The 21,274-nt window shown below is 36.3% G+C and overlaps 1 protein-coding gene and 1 pseudogene across 3 annotated transcripts in view; one reads left to right on the forward strand and one right to left on the reverse strand.

Moving 5' to 3' along the window:
• SCAMP1 (secretory carrier membrane protein 1) overlaps window positions 1–21,274 on the forward strand; it is a 150,462-nt gene that overhangs the window by 44,873 nt on the left and 84,315 nt on the right. The window lies entirely within an intron of this gene.
• LOC100619297 (ras-related protein Rap-1A-like) lies at window positions 15,609–16,452 on the reverse strand (annotated as a pseudogene).

Genomic DNA, 21,274 nt, shown 5'->3' on the forward strand with positions numbered 1-21,274 from the left:
TTTTTTTTTTTAGTACCATTTTTACTTCCATACATGACCTTTGAGAGTTCTAAGAAGTTGAGCTTCCCATTTAAGATGTTAGATGTTCCAAGTGTGGAACTTTTACTGTCAAATGATACTTTTATTTTAATTTAATTAATTTATTTTAAAATTTCATTTATTTAATTAATTTAGAATATTTTTCCATGGTTGCATGATTATGTTCTTTACTTAACCTTCTCCCTCCTCCCTCCCAGAGCCAACGTGAAATTCCACTGGGTTTTACATGTATCATTGTTCAAAATCTATTTCCATATTAATATTTGCAATAGAGTGATAAGCAATTGGTAGTTTTTAAATGAACTGACTGATCTGTTCATTCAATCATCTTTTTGTGGTATTGTTTTCTTTTATAAATGTTCTTGGCATAATATGGATTGATTATTTCTTTAACTTTCTATAGGATTATTCTTCCCTCTTGCATTTTTCTATTTGTTTTATGTTTTTTTACAGGGGATACGGCTATAATCTATTTTCTTCATTAACATGATACAGATGAGTTTATAGTCTAAATTAATGTTTTCCTTATGCATCCATTTCTTTCTGCTTTGTAAGTTCAAGTGTTCACTGGCTGATCAGTTTCTGGATTCCCGTTAGCATTGCAGTAATGTGTTTTACATTATTATAATTTGTAGAGAAATTTAACCAATTGGAGGCTTGGCTTTTATCTCTTTCTTATTTCTCTTAGTAGATTGTTAAGTAGGTTAGCCTGGAATTATTATAGTCACATCTGATTGATTCTTGTTGGTCCTCTTCTAATTGGGTTTTGATTTTTTTTTTTAACCTTTGCTCTAATGATTAGATTATACAACTTTGTGGACAGTTAACTCTGAAATTACTTGCATACCTATCGTGAGTTGTACTGGATGTTAGGATACTGTCAATTCATTTTGTGTGTGTGATATTAAGAGATTTTTCTTTGAGTAATAATACCATCTACAATCATTTCTTTTTTTGTGGAGTCTTTTCTTTTTCAAGGTACTGAAAATTAACCCTTGAGTGCCTTTAAAATTGTGTCTTCAGTACAGAATTTTCTTGTCTGTACTTGGCTAAATATGGCTTAAATTTTTTTTAGTTCCATGTTCAGTTCTTCCAATTTTCATTTTAAAGAATGTTTTAATGATATACAGATAAAAGCCTTTTGAGCAGTCTACAATGGAGAAATTTGGGATAGAAGTGGATTTGGGATGGACAGTTAATTATCTTAGGATATGTTGAATTTGAAATTCCTGTGGGATGTACAATTTGAAATGTTAAGGCAGACAGTACTTTGGGGAGAGAGACTTTGCTTTTTATATAGATCTGGGAGTCATCTACACAGAGTGAATAGATTCCCAAGAGTTGATGAAGCCTCCTAGAGAATATATAGAAAAAGAAGGGAAACAAGGATAAAAACTCAGGGAGTAGAGAAGATCCAGGAAGAGGGTTAGTTAGTGGTATCAAAAAGTTGGGGAGAAATCTAAGAGAGGGCCTTTAGATTTGGCAAAGAAGAGATTGATTATTAACTTTATAGAGAACAATTTCATTTGAGTGATATCAGAGGCCAGATTGCAAAATGAGAAGGGAAGTGGAGGCAGTGATAGCTTTTAAAAGAAATTTATCTGAGCAGAGAGATAGTGGACAGTAGCTAGCATAGGATCTAAGTGAAGGTTTTTTGAGAATGGGGAAATATTTGGAAATGACTCATGTTATTGACTTGTTTCCTGCTTCTAAAGATATTGTCACTTTCATTTTTCATGTATTTTGTTGTTCTTGCCATGTTCAATATTTGGACATTAATAAAAATCCTCCTTTGAATCTAAGAAAAATAGTTTTAATGTTAAATGGCTATATGTAATATTGATTATATTATATTTATTATAATCATTTTTCATGATATACCTACATGTAACGTTTTCTTGAAAGATAATTGCATTTTGTGAATGTGACCTGTACTCAAAACAATCTATCATTTTGTGTCCATTGACAGAAACCATTATGTGTCTTGGTTAGTAAATAATTTTGGATCTTTTGTTGACTCATATTGGAATGAGGGTGATACATTTATGAATTTAAAACTTCATTCTCATAAATGTTAGTTTATAAAACGTTACCAAATAATTCCTATAATTTGACCCACCAATTCCACTGCTAATATGAACCTCAAGGAAATTAAACACAGAGGGGACCCATATACACTAGGCCAGTGATGATGAACCTTTTAGAGATGGAGTGCCTACGTCCCTACATCCCTCGCCCCAACCTTACTCCAGACAGGGGAGGGAGGAAGCGCTCCCAGTAAGGTGGGTTCTCAGGTGCATGGAGAGGGGTGGGAGGGGAATAACTGCTCCAAGTCCCTCTGGTTTTCTAGTAATGAAGTCTGAGGAGAGTGGCGCATGTGTCCACAGAGAGGGCTCTGCTTGCACCCATGCCATAGGTTTGCCATCATTGCACTAGGCATTCACTTTTTCTGGTTGCAAAAAAACAAACAAACAACAACCTAGAAACAAAGTTGGGTGTCCCATAATTAGAGAATGATTGAGCAAATTATGATACGTAAGTATAGTCAAATACTGTGATATAAGAAACTATGAATATAAAGAATGTAGAGAAACCTAGGGAGACTTGAATAAATTTATGCAAAGCAAAGAAAGCAGAACCATGTAAACAGTAGGTAGATACAATGATTACAGAAATGTAAGTGAAAAAAAGTAATAGAGAGCTGAACTTGGATAAGAACCCAGTATCTAGAGGCTAGATGATAACATGCCTCTCTTCTCTCTCTATAGAGAGGTTGGGAAATAATAGACATTGAAAATTATATTCCTTGACAGATACAATCCTTTTATCTGTTGGTTTTGATTATGTTTTTCTTGGTTGCTAAGAAGGGTGAGTGTATGATGCATTCTTTGTAACCTGCAATTTCATTGGGTATTACTTGTGTCCTTGATCAGAACCTGTTTCCATGTTGTTGTTTACACTAGGATGTTCATTTAGAGTCTACATCTCCAACCATATCCCTTCGACCCATGTATTCAAGCAGTTGTTTTTCTTCAGTGTTTTTACTCCCACTGTGTTTCCTCTGGATGTAGATAGTGGTTTTTCTCATAGGTTCCTCCAAGTTCACGGTCACGTTGCATTGCCACTAATAGAGAAGTCCATTACATTCGATTGTACCACAGTGTATCAGTCTCTGTGTACAATGTTTTCCTGGTTCTGCTCCTTTCCCTCTGTATCACTTCCTGGAGGTTGTTCCAGTCTCCATGGAATTCCTCCTCTTTATTATTCCTTTGAGCATAATAGTATTCCATCACCAACATATACCACAATTAATTCAGCCATTCCCCAATTGAAGGACAGCCCCATATTTTCCAATTTTTTTGCCACCACAGAGAGCACAGCTATGAATATTTTTGTACATGTCTTTTTCCTTATTATCTCTTTGGGGTACAAACCCAGCAAGGCTATGGCTGGATCAAAGGGCAGACTTTCTTTTAGCGCCCTTTGGGCATAGTTCCAAATTGCCCTCCAGAATGGTTAGATCAATTCACAACTCCACCAGCAATGAATTAATGTCCCAACTTTGCCACATCGCCTCCAGCACTCATTACTTTCCATTGCTGTCATGTTAGCCAATCTGCTAGATGTGAGGTGATACCTCAGAGTTGTTTTGATTTGCATCTCTCTGATTATCAGAGATTTAGAACACTTTTTCATGTGCTTATTAATAGTTTTGATTTGTTTAACTGAAAATTGCCTATTCATGTCCCTTGCCCATTTTTCAATTGGAGAATGACTTGATTTTTTATATTTAGCTCAATGTAAATTTGAGTAATTAGCCCTTTGTCAGAGGTTTTTGTAATGAAGATTTTTTTCCCAATTTGTTGCTTCCCTTGTAATTTTGGATCCATTAGTTTTGTTTGCACAAAAATTTTTAATTTGATGTAATAAAAATGATTGATTTTACAGTTTGTGTTTTTTTTTCTAGCTCTCGCTTGGTTTTAAAGTCTTTCCTATCCCAAAGATCGGACAAGTATACTATTCTGTGTTTGCCTAATTTGCTTATAGTTTCTTTATATTCAGGACATTCACCCATTCTGATTTTATTTTGGTGTAGGGTGTGAGGTGTTGAAAACCTAATCTCTCCCATACTGTCTTCCAATTTTCCCAGCAGTATTATCAAAAAGTGGGTTTTGGTCCCAAAAACTGTGATCTATGGGTTTATCATAGACTGTCTTGCTGAGGTCATTTACCCCAAGTCTATTCCACTGATCCTCCTTTCTGTCTCTTAGCCAGTTACAAATTGTTTTGAAGACCACTGCTTTATAGTATAATTTTAGATCTGGGACTGCAAGTCTTCCTTCCTTTGCATTTTTTTCATGATTTCCCTGGATATCCTTGATCTTTTGTTCTTCCAAATGAACTTTGTGATGTATTTTTTTTCTAATTCAGTAAAAAAGTTTTTTGGTAGTTCAATGGGTATGGCACTAAATAAGTAAATTATTTTGGGTAGGATTGTCATTTTTATTATGTTAGCTCATCACAGCCATGAGCAATCAATGTTTTTCCAATTGTTTAGATCTAATTTTAATTGTGTGGAGAGTGTTTTGTAGTTGTGTTCATATAGTTCCTGTGTTTGTCTCGGCAGATAGATTCCTAAGTATTTTATTTTGTCTAGGGTGATTTTAGATGGAATTTCTCTTTTTAATTCTTGCTGCTGAAATGGGTTGGGGATATATAGAAATGCTGATGACTTATGTGGGTTTATTTTGTATCCTGCAACTTTGCTAAAATTGTTGATTGTTTCAACTAGCTTTTTGGCTGATTCTTTAGGAATCTTTAAGTGGACCATTATATCATCCGCAAAGAGTGATAACTTGGTCTCCCCCATTGCCAATACCTTCAATTTCTCTTTAATTGCTACTGCTAGTGCTTCTAGTACAATGTTGTACAATAGAAGTGATAATGGGCATGCTTATTTCACTCCTGATCTTATTGGGAAGGCTTCTAGTTTATCCCCATTGCAGATGATGTTTGCTGATGGTTTTAGATATATACTGTTTATTATTTTTTAGGAAAGGCCCTTCTATTCCTATACTTTCTATTGTTTTCAATAGGAATGGGTGTTGTATTTTATCAAAGGATTTTTCTGTACCTATTGAGATAATCATGTTATTTTTGTCGGTTTGTTTGTTAATATGGTCAATTATGTGAATGGTTTTCCTAATATTGAACCATTCTTGCATTCCTGGTATGAATCCTACCTGGTCATAGTGAATATTCATAGTGAATAACTTGTGATAACTTGCTGGAATCTTTTTGCTAGTATCCTATTTGAGATTTTTGCATCTATATTCATTAAGGAAATTGGTCTATATTTTTCTTTCTCTGTTTTTGACCTACCTGGCTTTAGGAGCAGTACCATTTTTGTGTCATAAAATGAATTTGTTAGAACTCCCTCTTTGCTTATTCTGTCAAATAGTTTGTATAATATTGGGATTAGTTGTTCTTTGAATGTTTGATAGACTTCATTTGTGAATCCATTTGGGCCTTGGAATTTTTTCTTAGGGAATTCTTTGATGGCTTGTTCAATTTCTTTTTCTGATATTGGATTGTTTAGGTAATTTATTTCTTCCTCTGTTAGTCTAGGCAATTTCTATTTTTTTAAAGTATTCATCCATATCACCTAGATTGCCATATTTGTTGCCATATAATTGGGCAAAGTAGTTTTTAATGATTGCCCAAATTTCCTCTTCATTTGAGGTGAGGTCTCCCTTTTCATCTTGGATACTATCAATTTGGTTTTTTTCTTTCCATTTTTAAATTAGATTGACTAGTACTTTGTCTATTTTATTTGTTTATTTAAAGTACCAGCTTCTAGTCTTATTTATTAAATCAATAGTTCTTTGACTTTCATTTTTATTAATTTCTCCTTTAATTTTTAGGATCTCTAATTTAGTCTTCATCTGAGTATTTTTAATTTGTTTGCTTTCTAGTTTTTTAATTTGGATACCCAATTCATTAACCTCTGCCCTTCTTAATTTGTTAATATATAAACTCAAGGATATAAATGTTCCCCCAAGTACTGCTTTGGCTGCATCCCATAGGTTTTGAAAGAATGTCTCATCATTGTCATTTTCTTCAATGAAGTTATTGTTTCTATGATTTGTTCTTTAACCGGTTTTGGAGAATCATATTGTTTAATTTCCAATTAATTTTTGATGTACCTCTCCATGTACCCTTACTAATTGTTATTTTCATTGCATTGTGATCTGAGAAGGTTGCATTAATTATTTCTGCACTTTCACACTTGTTAGCAATGTTTTTATGCCCTAATACATGGTCAATTTTTGTGAATGTATTTTTTTCCCTGGCTATGCGAATGTACCATGTGCTACTGAAAAGAAGGTATATTCCTTTTTGTCCCTATTTATTTTTCTCCACATGTCTACTAACTCTAATTTTTCTAAGCTTTCATTCACTTCTCTTACCTCTTTTTAATTTTTTTTTTATTTATCTAGATCAGATAGAGGAAGGTTCAGGTCTCCCACTAGTATAGTTTTTCTATCTATATCATCATTGAGCTGCACTAGTTTCTCCTTTAGAAATTTGGATGCTATGCCATTTTGTGCATGTTGAGTATGGATATTTCCTCGTTGTCTATACTGCCTTTTATGAGGATGTAATTATCTTCCTTATCTCTTTTAACTTAATTTATTTTTACTTTGGCTTTGTCAGATATCTTGATCTCGACTCCTGCCTTCTTTTTATCAGTTGATGCCCAATAGATTTGGCTCCATCCTCTTACTTTCATCCTATGCATATCTACCTTCCTCATGTGTGTTTCTTGTAAACAGGATATGGTAGGGTTTGGGATTCTAATCCAATCAGCTATTCATTTGAATTTTATGGGTTAATCTACTGCTATTCACTTGCGTTTTATGGGTGAGTTCATTCCATTCACATTCAGAGTTATGATTACTAGCTGTGTATTTCCCAGCATTTTGATTTCTACTCCTGGTCCTGCCTTTTCTTCTTTCACTATTTCCTTCTACACCAATGTTTGTTTTTGAACAGACCCCCTTATTCCCACCCTTATTTTACTTCCTTTTCTACCCTCTCCCTTCTTATTCCCCCCTTATTTTCACTGTAGTCTTTCTAAAATTACTCCCCTACCCTCTCCCTCCCTTGTACTGTTTCCCTCCCCACCAGTCCGTTTGTTACCCTTCTATTCCCCTATAAGGCGCAAATCTATTCTCTGCCCCAATGGATTGGATTGTTCTTCTCTCTTTGGGTCAGTTTCAAAGCATGTAAGAGTTGAGTATTTCCTATCCCCAACCTCTTTACCTTCCAGTGTCTTGATATTCTCCCCCCTCCCACCATGAGCTTCTTTGTGACATATAAATTTACCCCCCTATGTTTCTTTTCCCATTTCTTTTAGTATTAACCTCTTTTTTTTACCTCTAGTTGTATATATGTGTGTATACACACGTATATGTTTTTATGCATGCATATATCTATATGCCGTTTTATGTCTTGTCCTTTTATCTTGTACAGTTTGTCATTTGTAAGAGTTAAAATGGTGAAAGATATAAATTGTGATAGATATAAGAGAGGGTGAGTAAATTTGACCACAGAAAATATGTTTCACTACAGTGTCTTGGTTTTTAAATCAAATATAAGGTGGTCGCCAGGGAATATATTCCCAATTATGAATATGCCCAAGTCAACTGGGTTTTATAGAGAATTTAATTAATAATACAATGTTAATCAAAGAAAAGGAGAAGGAGAGAGAAAAGGAATTAATGAGAAAAGAATAGGTCAACCCAGGGCAGGCCTGGCCAACCCAGGCCTAAGCCTTAAGAGAGAAACCAGTCAGTTATCACTCACCACAAGATTTGTCTTAAGCAAGGATGTCTGGGGAACAGAGTCTCTCCAGAGGGAGTTCCAGCCAGTGTCAGCCTCCCAAGGGACTTCTCAAGAGATCTTCAAAGGGCCTCCTCCAAAAGGATCTATCTCCGAGCCTCCTATCTCCAAGCCTCCAAGGATCCCTTGCTCAAGAGATTCCTTTTCTTATATAGGGTTTTTTTTCCTATGTCACCTCCCCTAAGTTCTTCCATCTACCAATCACCGTAGATGTTTTCTAAAAGACAGCCCATCTGAAATCCAGCTAAGTCGACTAATCCCCTTAGTAAGTCTGAACCAGAGAAAACACTGCTGTGTTGACTAATCCCCTCAGTAAGTCTAAACCGGAGAAAACAGCTGAGTCGACTAATCCCATCAAGAGAAAACCTGCCCGACCTTTTATAGGTACCTAGTATCCCATTGTATCAATTCTAAAAACAGGTATGGCTCAAAGAACTCCCTGCCTCATCATAAGCATGGGTCCAAGTACTTTCATTGTTTAGTAAGGAGTTTTCTCCCCTAAAGCAGTCTTAAGTACGGGTGGAGTAGAGCGCCTCCCATAACAAGGAGTTTTTTCCCCTAAAGCAGTCTTAAGTACGGGTGGAGTAGAGGTCCTCCCATTTCTGATCCTGGCGAGTTCTTACATCAAAATGGGGAATGTTCCCAGTAGTGAATTGTTCCAATGGAGGATTCCCCAATGTGGAAATTTTTAACATTCACAAGTCTGAGAAATTTCAAGATTTACACACTGTTCCCTCTAAGTGTAATTCTTCTAGCTACCCAGGTGATAACAGCAGTTTTTGAGAGTTACCAATGACCTCTTTTCTTATAGGGATACATATCATTTTAACTTATCGAGTCTCTTTAAAAAAAGGTTGTTTTTTTTGTTTTTCTTTTTTCCTTCTTTTTAAAATTACCTTTTGATGATTCTCTTGAGTTCTGTGCTTGGACATCAAATTTTCTCTTCAGGTCTGGTCTTTTTTTGCAAATTCTTGGGATTCTTCTATTTTGTTGAATGACCATACTTTCCCCTGTAAGAATATAGTCAGTTTTGCTGGGTAGTTGATTTTTGGTTGTAGACCTAGTTCCCTTGCTTTCTGGAATATATTCTATGCCTTTCCATCCTTCAGTGTGAATGCAACCAGATCCTGCATTATCCTCACTGTAGTTCCTTGGTATCTGAATGACTTCTTCTTGGCAGCTTGTAATATCTTTTCTTTGGGCTGATAGCTCTTGAATTTGGCTATAACATTCCTGGATTGTCAGTTAGGGATTAAATACAGAAGGTGATCTGTGGATTCGTTCAATCTCCACTTTTCCCTCTTGTTCTAGAATATCAGGGCAGTTTTCTTGAATAATTTCCTGTAGTATTGTGTCCAGGCTTTTTCTTTTGTCATGGTCTTCTGGTAGACCAATGATTTTTAAATTGTCTCTCCTCGAACGATTTTCTAAATCCTCTGTTTTGTGAATGAGATGCTTCATATTTTCCTCAATTTTTTCATTTTTTTGATTTTTGTTTTATAGTGTCCTGCTGACTTGTGCCATCACTTAATTCTAGTTGTTGTATTCTGGCTCTTAAAGACTGGATTTCATCCCTGGCTTTTTGGTTGTCTTTCTCTTTCTGGTCTGATTTTCCATGGAAGTCATCTTTCATCATCTTTATCTCATCTTTTATCTCTTTTGCCTAATTTTCCAGCTGGTTGATTTTGGCTTTCAAGACACTATTTTCTCATTTTATTTCAAGTGCCTCTGTTTCCAGATGACTTAATTTGGTTTTTAAGTTCTTTTCCAAATTGTCTTCAGCCTCTCTTACTTGAGTTTTGAATTTCATTTTGAGTTCTTCCAAAGCCTTTATCCAATTTGCTGGGATTTCTGATTTATTGTTTGCTGATCCCTCTCCCTCTGTTCTGTTTTCTGTATAGAAGCTGTCTATTTTAATTTCTTTCTTCTTTTTTTTTGTTTGCTCATATTCACCCCTTTTTTGCTGCCTGTATTTGTGCTCTTGTTCCTCTCATTATTTTGGTTTTGGGGGCTTCTGTCAGTCTCCCCTCTTGGAACTTAGAAGATCTCTCCGTGCAGTCTGTGGGGGAGCGTTGTTGGGGTTTGAGCTTCCCTGCCCTTTGGAGACTTTTGATTTGATTAAAGTCCAGTAGTCTATAAAGTAGGGGTGCAGAGCCTGGACTTCCCTGAGTTCTGAAGACTTTTGATGGGATTAAGTTAAGCCGGGTTGGGCTGGGTGTGCTCTGAGGCCAAAATATCCTGGAAGGCTGGAGCAAAAATGGAAGATCTCCACAGCTCTGGCCAGGCTGCCATCTCTATGCTCCCTCTATAGCCTTCTCTGCTGTCTGTCTTCAATGCTCTGAGGTTGGCACAGCCCTGCCCACAAAGTATGCCCTCCAGATTAGCACTTTTACCTGCCCAGAGGTTCCCGCTGCCTCTGGAGGCTTAGTGCTCTAGGTGTCTTCCCCTTAATCCCCGAGTGTTCTCGGATTCCAGTTTTTTTTTGGGGGGGGGAGGTATACCTTTGGAATTAAGTCCGCCTGGAGGGTTCCTTGGTTCTGTCTTGCTGTTAGGTTTGATTTTCAGTCCCTTAGGAGCATTCTGTCTGTGGGCTGTAAGGAAAAGTAGTCAGAGGTCTGAACCTCTCCTCCTTTTAGGCTGCCATCTGGACTCTTCCTCCCTGATGCATTCTTTAATGAAGGGATTATGATACAAAAAATGAAAGATTAGTAAAGCTTAAAAATAGATATATGGGGGGCAGCTGGGTAGCTCAGTGGATTGAGAGCTAGCCCTAGAGATGGGAGGTCCTAGGTTCAAATCTGGCCTCAGACACTTCCCAACTGTGTGACCCTGGGCAAGTCACTTGACCCCCATTGCCTAGCCCTTACCACTCTTCTGCCTTGGAGCCAGTATACAGTATTGACTCCAAGACAGAAGGTAAGGTAAGTTATATGGTGCACGCTTTTCAATATATTTCCCCTTTCATGTTTATCAAGGCCTTAATCGTAGAAGGCATTTTCATGAGTGCCCTATAGAAGTTAAAAAAAAATCAATTCCAAATTCTTTCCTGCCCTCTATCCATTTATTGAGAAGTCAAGAAATATGACAGGGGAAAAACAACAGAATTTTAAAACTCAGTACATTCAAAATAAATTCAATCAACCTTCAGTTCACAGAATAATATTCAATCCAGTAATATATGAACTTAAAATCACAAAGTTATATCTTAAACAAAACAATGCAATAGAATACAGAGATTTTTTTTTTATAAACCATTGGAGTCTGAAATGCCTTAGAATATAGCCTTTAGTCTCTTCAAAGTTCCTTGGGGTTTTTTTGTTTGTTTGTTTGTTTTTTGTTTTTAATTATCCATTTAAATGCCTATTGTCCGAAGGTAGAGTAGTAAAGGCTAGGCTAAGGGGTTCAAGGGACCTGTTCAGGGCCCCACAGCTGGGAAGCATCGGAGGCCAGATTTTAGCTAGAGACCTCCCGTCTCTGGGCCTGGCTTCCAGTTCGCTGGGCCACCCATTTTCCTCCCCAAAGTTAAAGTTGAATCTTTGGGCTGAGTCTGCTCCCAGACAGGCAGGTAGAATCAATGAAATTGCCAGAAGAGTCAAAAATCCTTTTAAACAGCCCATTGCTTTTTAGGTTTCTGTTTGAAAAGTCTGTTTCTTCTCTCTAGTCTTTTCTCTCTTTCCCCTGCTCTGATACCCCTGCGGCCAATACCCCCAGCCACGTGGAGGCTTAGCCTAAGGGAAAATTGCCCGGTCTCCTTTCCCTCTGGTCTCTCCCCTCCGCCCACGTGGCCAATACTGTTACCAGCTGGTCGCAATGAGTCCTGAGCGATCTGCTCCAAGGATCTGGGTGATGAGCCGGCTGGGGTCACGCTCATGGGTCTGGGGCGCAGAAACAGGCAGGCAGCGGGCCGGTGAGAGGCCAGGAGCTGGAGCGGCTGCGGGGGTGGGCAAGGCTGGGACCAGGTACCAGGTGAGGACAATCAGGGCTGCAGGCTGCAGGCAGGAAGTGGCGGGCCGAGCCAGGTGGGGTGGGCAGCAGGTCCGGAGCCTGTAGCAGCTTTGCGAGGGTAGAAAACCTTGGCCAGAGAGATATGGCTTAAAAAAAAATTTTTTTTTCTAGGTACTAGATATTAAAACTGAATTTAAGATCAGAAAAGAAATCAGAAGACTGAAAATTCTTTTTTACATTAGGTCGCCAACTGTAAAGATTAAAATTTAGGGGAGATGGGGAGACTGAGGCATCTGAGGCAGGTAGAAATTAGTTTCTCTCTGCAAGGAGTATTATATTTTTTAGAGGTTTATTAAAGGTTAAAGATTAAAAAAATATACAAGTAAGAAACATGTGCCTAGACTAGAGGCATAGACAAAATAACCTCACATCATGGAAGAGACGCCTCTGCTCCAAAACGGAAGTCCAAAAGAGCCGAAAAGCCCTTCAAAAGCCTTTGAATCAACTTAAAATACCTTCTCGATCTCGGCCCAGGTGAGATTACAAGGCATTCTGGGGAAGTGGAGCAAAGGCTCATGGGGATTGTAGTCCTGTATTCGAGTCTATTTTTTACATTAGTATGTAAATTCATGCAAAACATTTCCATGTTAGCTATGGTGTGTGTGTGTGTGTGTGTGTGTGTGTGTGTGTGTGTGTGTGTGTGTGTGTAGAAATAAAGAAAAGTATTCTTCAGCCTTCCCTTAGAGATTTTTGGTTCTCTCTGGAGATGGATATCTTTTTTTCCTGTACGTCCTTTGAAAGTGTTGTGGATTGTTGTATTGAGCAAACTAAGTAAGTCTTCACAATTGAGTATCATTACATTGTTGTTGTTACTGTTTTCTTAGTTCTGTTTACTTCATTTTGTATTAATTCACATAAATCTTCCCAGGTTTTTCTGAAACTATCCCTTTTATCATTTCTTATAGCACAGTGGTATTCCCTCACAGTCATATCTCAAACTTGTTCATCTATTCCCCAATTAATGGGCATCCCCTCAGTGTCCATTTTTTGCCAACACAAAAAGTTCTGCTTGTATGTTTGTACTCATAGGTCCTTTTTCTTCAACCTTTTTGGAGTATAGACTAACGGTGGTATTGTTGGGTAAAAGGTCATATAGTTTATAGGTCTTTTAATAGTTCTGCAATTTTTCTCTATGGTTGATCCAGTTCATGGTTCCACCAGTGGCAGAGTAATGTGTCTCTTTTACTTATCTGCTCCAACATTTGTCATTTTCTGTTTTTGCCATGGAAAACAATTTGATGGATATGAGGGAATAGCTACTCAGTTATTTTAATATGCATTTCTATAATTATTAGTATATTTAGAGCATTTTTTGAATGACTATAGTTTAATTTCTTCTTCTGAAAACTGCTTATTTATAGTCTGACCATATATCAATTAAGAAATGTCTGTTTTTAAAAGATTGGCTCATTTCCCTATATAGTATCAGAGAAACTTATTTTTAAAAAATCCCCCTGTGTCCTGCTTTCCTTCTAATCTTGGTTACATTGGTTTTGTTTGTGCGAAATTTTTATTTCATGTAGTCAAAATTATCCATTTTACTTCCTGTGTTGATCCTCTCATATCTCATTTGGTCATGAATTCCTTCTTCATCTATGGCTTCTGAAAAGTAATTTTTTCTATATTTCTCTGTTTTGCTTATGATATTGTTACCCTTTATGCCTAATCATGTCCTCATTTTGAATTCATCTTGATATTGTAAAAGGGAATTCTTTTTTTTTCACTTTGAGTTTACATTTGTGAAAGAGAATTCTTTATTCTATTGTCTATCCTGAATTAATACTGTTATCTCACTAGATTAGGATGACAGGATTAATTTTCCTTTGTCTACCTTTTGATTGAATTAACACAAAGCTGAACTAGGTGGAGGAGTTCGCCAACCACTTGGTGAATTCACACCCTCAAAAACTCAATCAGCCAGGATGAGTATTCATCTCTCCGGAAGAAGAATTTTAGAAAATTGACTCCCTTAAGTGAGAATGTAATCTTCAGAAGGTAAGAATTTAAGGTTCAGAAGGTGAGAAATTGATCCCACAGACACTGTCCCCCTGGGCAGTGCTAGACAATTTGGAAATTGTGATTGGCCCCTGTGAAGAGGGGAAGGGACAAGGAGTCACCATAAAAGCAACAAAATCCTTCCGCTAGAGGCAAATTTTTTTTGAGAAGATAGTCTGAAGAGAGTGTCTCCTGGAGATAAGTCTTCACGGGAGTTTCGCTGGAGACTGTGGCTTGAATTGTCAGCTTTGAGCTCAGCTTCAACTTGGACTCTGGCTCCTGGGCTACTTTGTTGGTGAGGAAAGGGCTGACTCCTTTCCTGGTTTCTGAAGAGATTAGCTTCCTTCTTGGAGGAGGCTGCCTGGTTACTCACTACCAGTCTTCCTGGTTAATTAATCTCTGCCTGGAACAAGCAGATCTGGAGCAAAACATTTAGGTTGATAGGCTAGATAACTTCTCTACCCCCCTCACATTTCTCTTCTTTATATGTTTCCTCTATATTTATAAATACTTGTAAATAAATTTCCAACTTGAGATATGATAAATATTGGCGACCACATAATTTCATAAATTATTGTCCAACTATTAATTTTCACCTTTACAGTATACAGAATGAGATATTGGTCGTAACTTGTTTCTGCTAGACTACTTTCCAGTTTTCCCAGCAGTTATTGTTAAATAGTGAGTTCTTGCCTTAATTGTTGGGATGTTTGGGTTTCTCACATTAATTTACTGTAATCATCTACTTCTGTATATTTTGTACCTAATACATTCCATTGATCAAATCTTACTTCTTAACCAGTACCAGATTGTTTTCATCATTACTACTTTGTAATAAAGTTTGAGATCTGGTACTCTTTGGCTGCTTTTCTTCACCCTCTTCCTCCCCCACCACCTTCCCATTGAATCTTTTGATATTCTTGACCATTTGTTCTTTCAGATTAATGTTATTATTTTTTCTATTTTTGTAAAATAGTTTTTTTGGTACTTTGATATAGCACTGAATAAGTAAATTAATTTAGGGAGTATTATAATTTATAACTAGTTAGGATTTAACCAAATATTTAGATCTGTCTTTATTTTTGTGAAGAGTGTTTTGTAATTAAATGTATATAGTTCCTATTTGTGTCTTGGTAGGTAGACTCCCAAGTATTTTATGTTATCTGCAGTTATTTTTTTAATTTTATTTATTTATTTGTTTTTTTAAGATATACTAAAATTTAATCATTCATAAAAGCTGTAATTTAATCTGTGACAGTAAAACACAAGAAGCAATATTAGAGTTATATATTTTAGCTTTGAAAGCCATAGAAATCAGTTATCCCAGTTTTTTCCTATAAAAGACCCATTTTTTTCAAAAGCATTATGCACAAACAATTTTAATTAGAATATAATGGCAGAAGGATTTTAAATATAAAATGAAGTCAATGACTCAAAAAAGTTATTTGCTACAGTGAGTTTGTGGGGAAAATTTCATATTCTATATCTATGTCATTATAGATATAAAGTATAATGTTTCAACTTTTTAGTGCTGGATGGGGAGGAATTATGATAAAAAGGTCAATATGAAATTGTTTAATTAGAGTAACAATACCTAACATTTGAAATGCATCCATGCTCTTTTGTATAATCATATTAAGAGTTAAGTATATTATTTTCACATCTGTTATAACTGTTATTGCAAAGGAGAAATACTATTGTCTTATTTTTCCAAGAGATATACACAGAGCAGTTTTTTCTCCAGGGAACTTGTGCAAACCATTATAAGATCTAGATTCTTCACATAATATATAAAGCAGGAGAAGCCTCTTCAGATATGTTGTTAATTAATGTATTTTTTGAAATCTGGAATGCTGGCACTTTCCAATTAAGGCAACAGTTCTTCATTCTTGTAATCTGGCTCAGAGCTGCTGCATGGTGGGGTCTAAAGCAGCAGGCATGATTTCTTTTTAGGTTTCTTCTTTTCCACTGGTGTTTTCCTATTTATTTGTCTGACCAGGTCATAAAATATCTCATTAACATTGATCTTTGACTTTGCAGAAGACTCTAAAAAGGCACAGTTACACCACCGTCTTGCTAAATTCTGACCCTGTTCTTTGCCAACTACTTGTTCATCTTCCAGGTCACATTTATTGCCAACCAAAATCATCGGATCTTTATCTTTAACCTGTAAAATCTGTTCCCTCGAGTCCTGTAAGTCATTAAACATGGACTGAGCTGTAATAGAATATACTAGTGCAAACCCTTGGCCATTCTTCATATACAGATCTCTCACTGCTGTAAATTGCTCTGTTCCTGCTGTATTGAGGATTTCGTCACACCCTGTTGGCAATCAACTTCAACTTGCTTTCTGTAGGTGTCTTCTAATGTAGGATCATATTTTTCAACAAAGATTCATTGGACAAACTGTACAGTCAAAGCGGACTTCCCCACGCCTCCTGAACCAAGGACCACTAGCTTGTACTCATGCATGATGTGGTCTGTTCAAATGCTAATAATCCCCCGGTTGGGAGCCTCCTCTTTCTCCACCTTGGCCACGGGTACCTCTGCATTCATTTTAAATAGACTTTTCTCTTTTTATCTTTTGATGCTGGTTTTTTTTAGTAATATATAAATGGCCTGCTGATGATTTAAGTTGATGATTTTATATCTTGTAAATTGGCTAAAGTTGTCCATTGATTCGACTAGTTTTTTAGTTGATTTGCTTAGGTTCTCCAAGGATATACAGGTATAGTTTTTGTTTTTATAGTGGGTTGTGGGGCTGGCCCGCAGCACTCCCATGAAAGGAAAGATAGAAGGTTGACCTTGGGGAAGGACTGAAGCCAAGGAGATGGATAAGAAGCAGGCAGACACACACGTAATATTTAATAAATGAGCCCCACAGAACAAGCCCAACTACATAACCTCACGAGGACCTGAGACTGTTAAGTAGCTCTGAATTAACAACACATGGTTACAGGAGTATAGAGACTAGCTGACAGGAAAACTCGGTCCTTTAGAGTAAATACTCTAAACCCAGACCACTCTGGCTTGAGGTTAGGATGATAATAAGAAAAGGTCTTTAGAGAAAGAAAGAGAGATAGGGAGAGGAAGTTAAAGATGAGCTTGGCCAGAAGTTAAGCTCCAGGAAAGACAGAGACAGGTGAGAGGTGATGTGGTAAGAGGGCTGGTTCTCTGTGGAGCTCCTATTTATTATTATTGAGATGCAAATGTACACAATACATATTGATGAATACTTAGTGTATTGCCATTGGTCAATTGTAAATATGTGGTTTGTCTCAGCCAGGTGAGCACAAAGAAACCTGATTTCTCCCCTAATCCTGGGGGATGCTGGGATCAAGGGTCAAAGGCTTTACTTGCCATGCTCAGGACTGAGCATGCGTTCTCCTAAGACAATCTTTACATTTTAACTATTTCCCTTGTCTATAGATAGGTGTGGACTGCTACAGTTTTCTTGTTGCCTATTCTTTCAATTTATTTTTCTTGTATTGTTGCTATAGCCAACATTTAAAGTGTAATATTGGATAATAATATTGATAATGGACAGCTTTGCTTTACATTAGCTCTTATTGGGAAGACTTCTAGTGTGTCCCTATTACAGATAATGATTACTTTGAGTTTTATTTATATTCTCTAGTGAGTTTCATAGAAATGAGTTATATTTTGTCAATATTTTTCTGCACCTATTGATATAATATAATTTAAATTCTTTTTATTATTGATATGGATAAATTATGCTTAATTAAACTAGCCTTGCTATTCTGCTATAAATCCTATCTGGTCATAGTGTTGATCTTTGTGATATATTCTTGTATTCTCCTTGCTAATATTTGATTTAAAATTTTTGCATTAGTACTCATTAGAGAAATTGTCTTAAGTTCTGTTTTTGCCCTTCATGTTTTAGTTTTCAAAATAAAAAGTATTTGTGTCAAAAATAATTTGGTAAAATTCCTTCCATATATATATATTTCAAGCCATTGACATAATATTAAAAGTAATTTTTCTAATAATGTTTGGTAGAATTCCTTTGTAAATTCACCTGATTCTGTACTTCCCCTATAGGGAGCTAATTTATTGTTTGTTCAATTTATTTTCTAATATAGGATTATTTAAGTATTCAATTTCCATTGCTATTTATCTGAGTGATTTTAAGATTTGTAATTATTCATCCATTTCATTTATGTTGTCAATGTTATTGGCATATAATTTGGCAAAATAACTCCTAATAATTACTTTATTGGTTGTGCATTCTCCCTTCTTTGTTTTGAGAATGGCAATTTGGCTTTCGTTATTTTTTTTTAATTAAATTATTCAAAATTTTATCAATTTTGTTGGCTTTTTCTTAAACTTGCTCCAAGTTTTATTTATTTACTTTTCCCCCTAATTTTATTACTCTCCCAATTTCTGGATTTCAATTTTGGTATTTGATTGGGGACTTTTAATGTGTTCTTTTAATAGTTGTTTTAGTTGTATATTCACTTTATTGACTTACTTTTTATCTCTTTTATTGATGTAAGAATTAAGAGAGATGCATTTCCCCCCGAGTACTGCTTTGGTTGCTTTTCACAAATTTTGGTCTATATTGTTTGATTGTTGTCACTATCTTTTTTTTTTTAACCTTCACCTTCTGACATAGAATCAGTACTGTTTATTGGGTCCAAGGCGGAAGAGTGGTGATAGTAGTAGTAAGGGCTAGGCAATGGGGGTTAAGTGATTTGTCTAGGGTCACACAGCTAGGAAGTATTTGAGACCAGATTTGAAAACACGATCTCCTGTCTCTAGGCCAGACTTTCAATCCACTGGGTCATTTTGCCATCCCCCTGGCCCCTAAATTGTTATTATCTTTAATGAAATTACTCATTTTTTCTCTGATTTGTTTTTTATCTCTCATTCTTTAAGATTATATTATTTTGTTTCCAATTAATTTTTAATTTATGCTTCTAAGGCCTTTTATTGAATATATTTTTATTGAATTATTGTCTGAAAAGGGGGCATTTAATATTTTTGCTTTTCCACATTTGTAAGTGAGGTTTTTATATACATCAATATATATATAGTCAATTTTCATGAAGGTGCCATGTACAGCTAAAAAAAGGGTATATTCTTTTCTATTTCTATTCAGTATTTTCCAGTGGTCTAGCATGTCTTAATTTTCTAAGATTCTATTCATCTCCTTATATATTTTATGGTTAGATTCATCTTGATCTGATTGAGGTAAGTGAAGTCCTTAAGCAATTGAGTTTTAGCCTTTACTCCTGTAATTAATTTAATTTTTCCTTCAAGAATTTTGATGTTATGCTGTTTGGTACACATATATTTAGTATTGATATTACTTTGTTGTCCTTTTTTTGGTAATTTTTTTAGCAAAATGTTGTTTTCTTTGAGTATCTCTTTTAATTGCATATATTTTTGTTTTTGCTTTGTCTAAGGTCATTATTGCTACTCTTGCCTTTTTAACTTCAACTGAAGCATAATCGATTCTGCTCTATTCCCTTACTTTTTTCCAAATATTTAATTTTTTTTTCCAATTATATGTAAAATTTTAAGGTATTTAAAATTTTTTTGGTCCCCAAATTCTCCCCACTTCCCTCTCCCCTCATTGAAAAGGCAGGTTTGATATAGGTTATACATGTGCAGTCATGCAAAGCATTATCATGTTAGTCATGTAAAAAAAAACAAACCAAAAAGGAAAAAACTAAGGAAAAGAAAAGTAAAAGAAACTGTGCTTCATTCTGCTGTGGAAAGGAAAACTAAAGCAAGTTTGGGACTTTCTGACACTCAGGTGGAACAAACAGCAGTTGGAATGTTACAGAGAAGATATTGACAAGAATGACAATTGGTGGGGGGGAGAATGTCTCTTGAGCTCTCTCTCTTTCCTGGCCCTTCGACTGGAAGGAACGCTCTCTCCCTGTCTCTGGATAGAAGTACCTCTATTCCTGGATCTTTCCCAACTGCATGCTCTACCTGGAGATCTGTGATCGTGTCCCTGAACAAAAGGGGAGCGGTTTGACCTGTAAGGCCTATCTTTAGGGGCGCCAGCCTGAAGATACAGGCCCAACCAGCTCTGAAAGTCAGAACCTTTTCTTCCTCTTGCTGTCTACTGCTAAAGACTTTGAACTTAAGAAAACCAGTACAGGTTAGCATAGACAGAAATAAAAGAAACCCTCCATCAGCCTGTGAGGCCTGGCCTCAGTTCAAAAACTGAGAGAGACTCAAATCTAATTTAGGGAAATCCTGATTCCCTTTTCCCTGATATCTTTCCAATTCAAAGTTATTATTAAATTCATCTTGATTTAACTAATCTTCAGTCAGATAAGAGGAGAACTATTATTTCAGGGGGACATAGAAGGAGCTGAACCTAAGTACAGCCATTCAACCATAAACAGTCCTTATCAGACCCCTGCTGGGCGACCTTGAGTAGGGAGGCTTGTCCCTCAGGGGGGTCTGTGCTTACCTGCTATGGGGTATCTTCAGCATCAATCAATAGAGAAGATGTCCCCTCAGGCTATCATAGGTGGCCCATTTCTGGGAACCCCATTTTTCAAAGATAGCCTCTCGGCAAGGGGCATCTCTCTTCTTTTACCTCACCAGCAAGCATATTCCTTTTGTCCTTTCAACTCCTCCATTCCCTGTTATAAAACCTTCCATATCCCCTGTACCTCTTCAATCTTATAAAATCCCTTTAACTATTACACTACATTTAGGCCCCATCAGTTCTTTCTCTGAAGGCAGGATAGCATTTTTCATTGAGATATTTTTAATTGTCTTAGATCACTATATTGCTGAGAATAGCTAACTCATTCATAATTGATCATCATACAGTTTTTTCATCCTTTATTTTAACTCCATGTATGTTTTCTTGTTTCAAATGTGTCTCTTGTAAAGAACATACTGGATTCTGGTTTAATCCATTCTGCTATATTCTTCCATTTTAAGAGTGAATTCATCCCATTCACAGTCTTAGTTATGAATGCTTACTGTATATTTCACACCATCCAATTTTTTTCTATTTATCCTTCACTTTTTATACATTGTCCTCTCAAAAATATGGTTAGTTTTTGATCATTGCCTCTCTTAATCTACCCTCCCTCTTACAGCCCTCTCCCCTTTCTCTTAAACCTTTCCTATTTCCCTTTTATGTAAGATAAATTTATATACTCCGTGGTATGTTTATGTGTGTGTATGTATGTGCCTATATGTATACTCTCTTTGAAACAGATCAGATAAGAGTGAAGTTCCAAGTGCACTGCTGGTGAATCTTTTAGGAACTGTGCCCTGCCCCCACCCCACCCCCTAGATCCAGTGCCCTACTGGCGCCTTACCAGAGACT

Source organism: Monodelphis domestica, chromosome 3 (assembly GCF_027887165.1).
Source record: "Monodelphis domestica isolate mMonDom1 chromosome 3, mMonDom1.pri, whole genome shotgun sequence".
Taxonomy (NCBI): Eukaryota; Metazoa; Chordata; class Mammalia; order Didelphimorphia; family Didelphidae; genus Monodelphis; species Monodelphis domestica.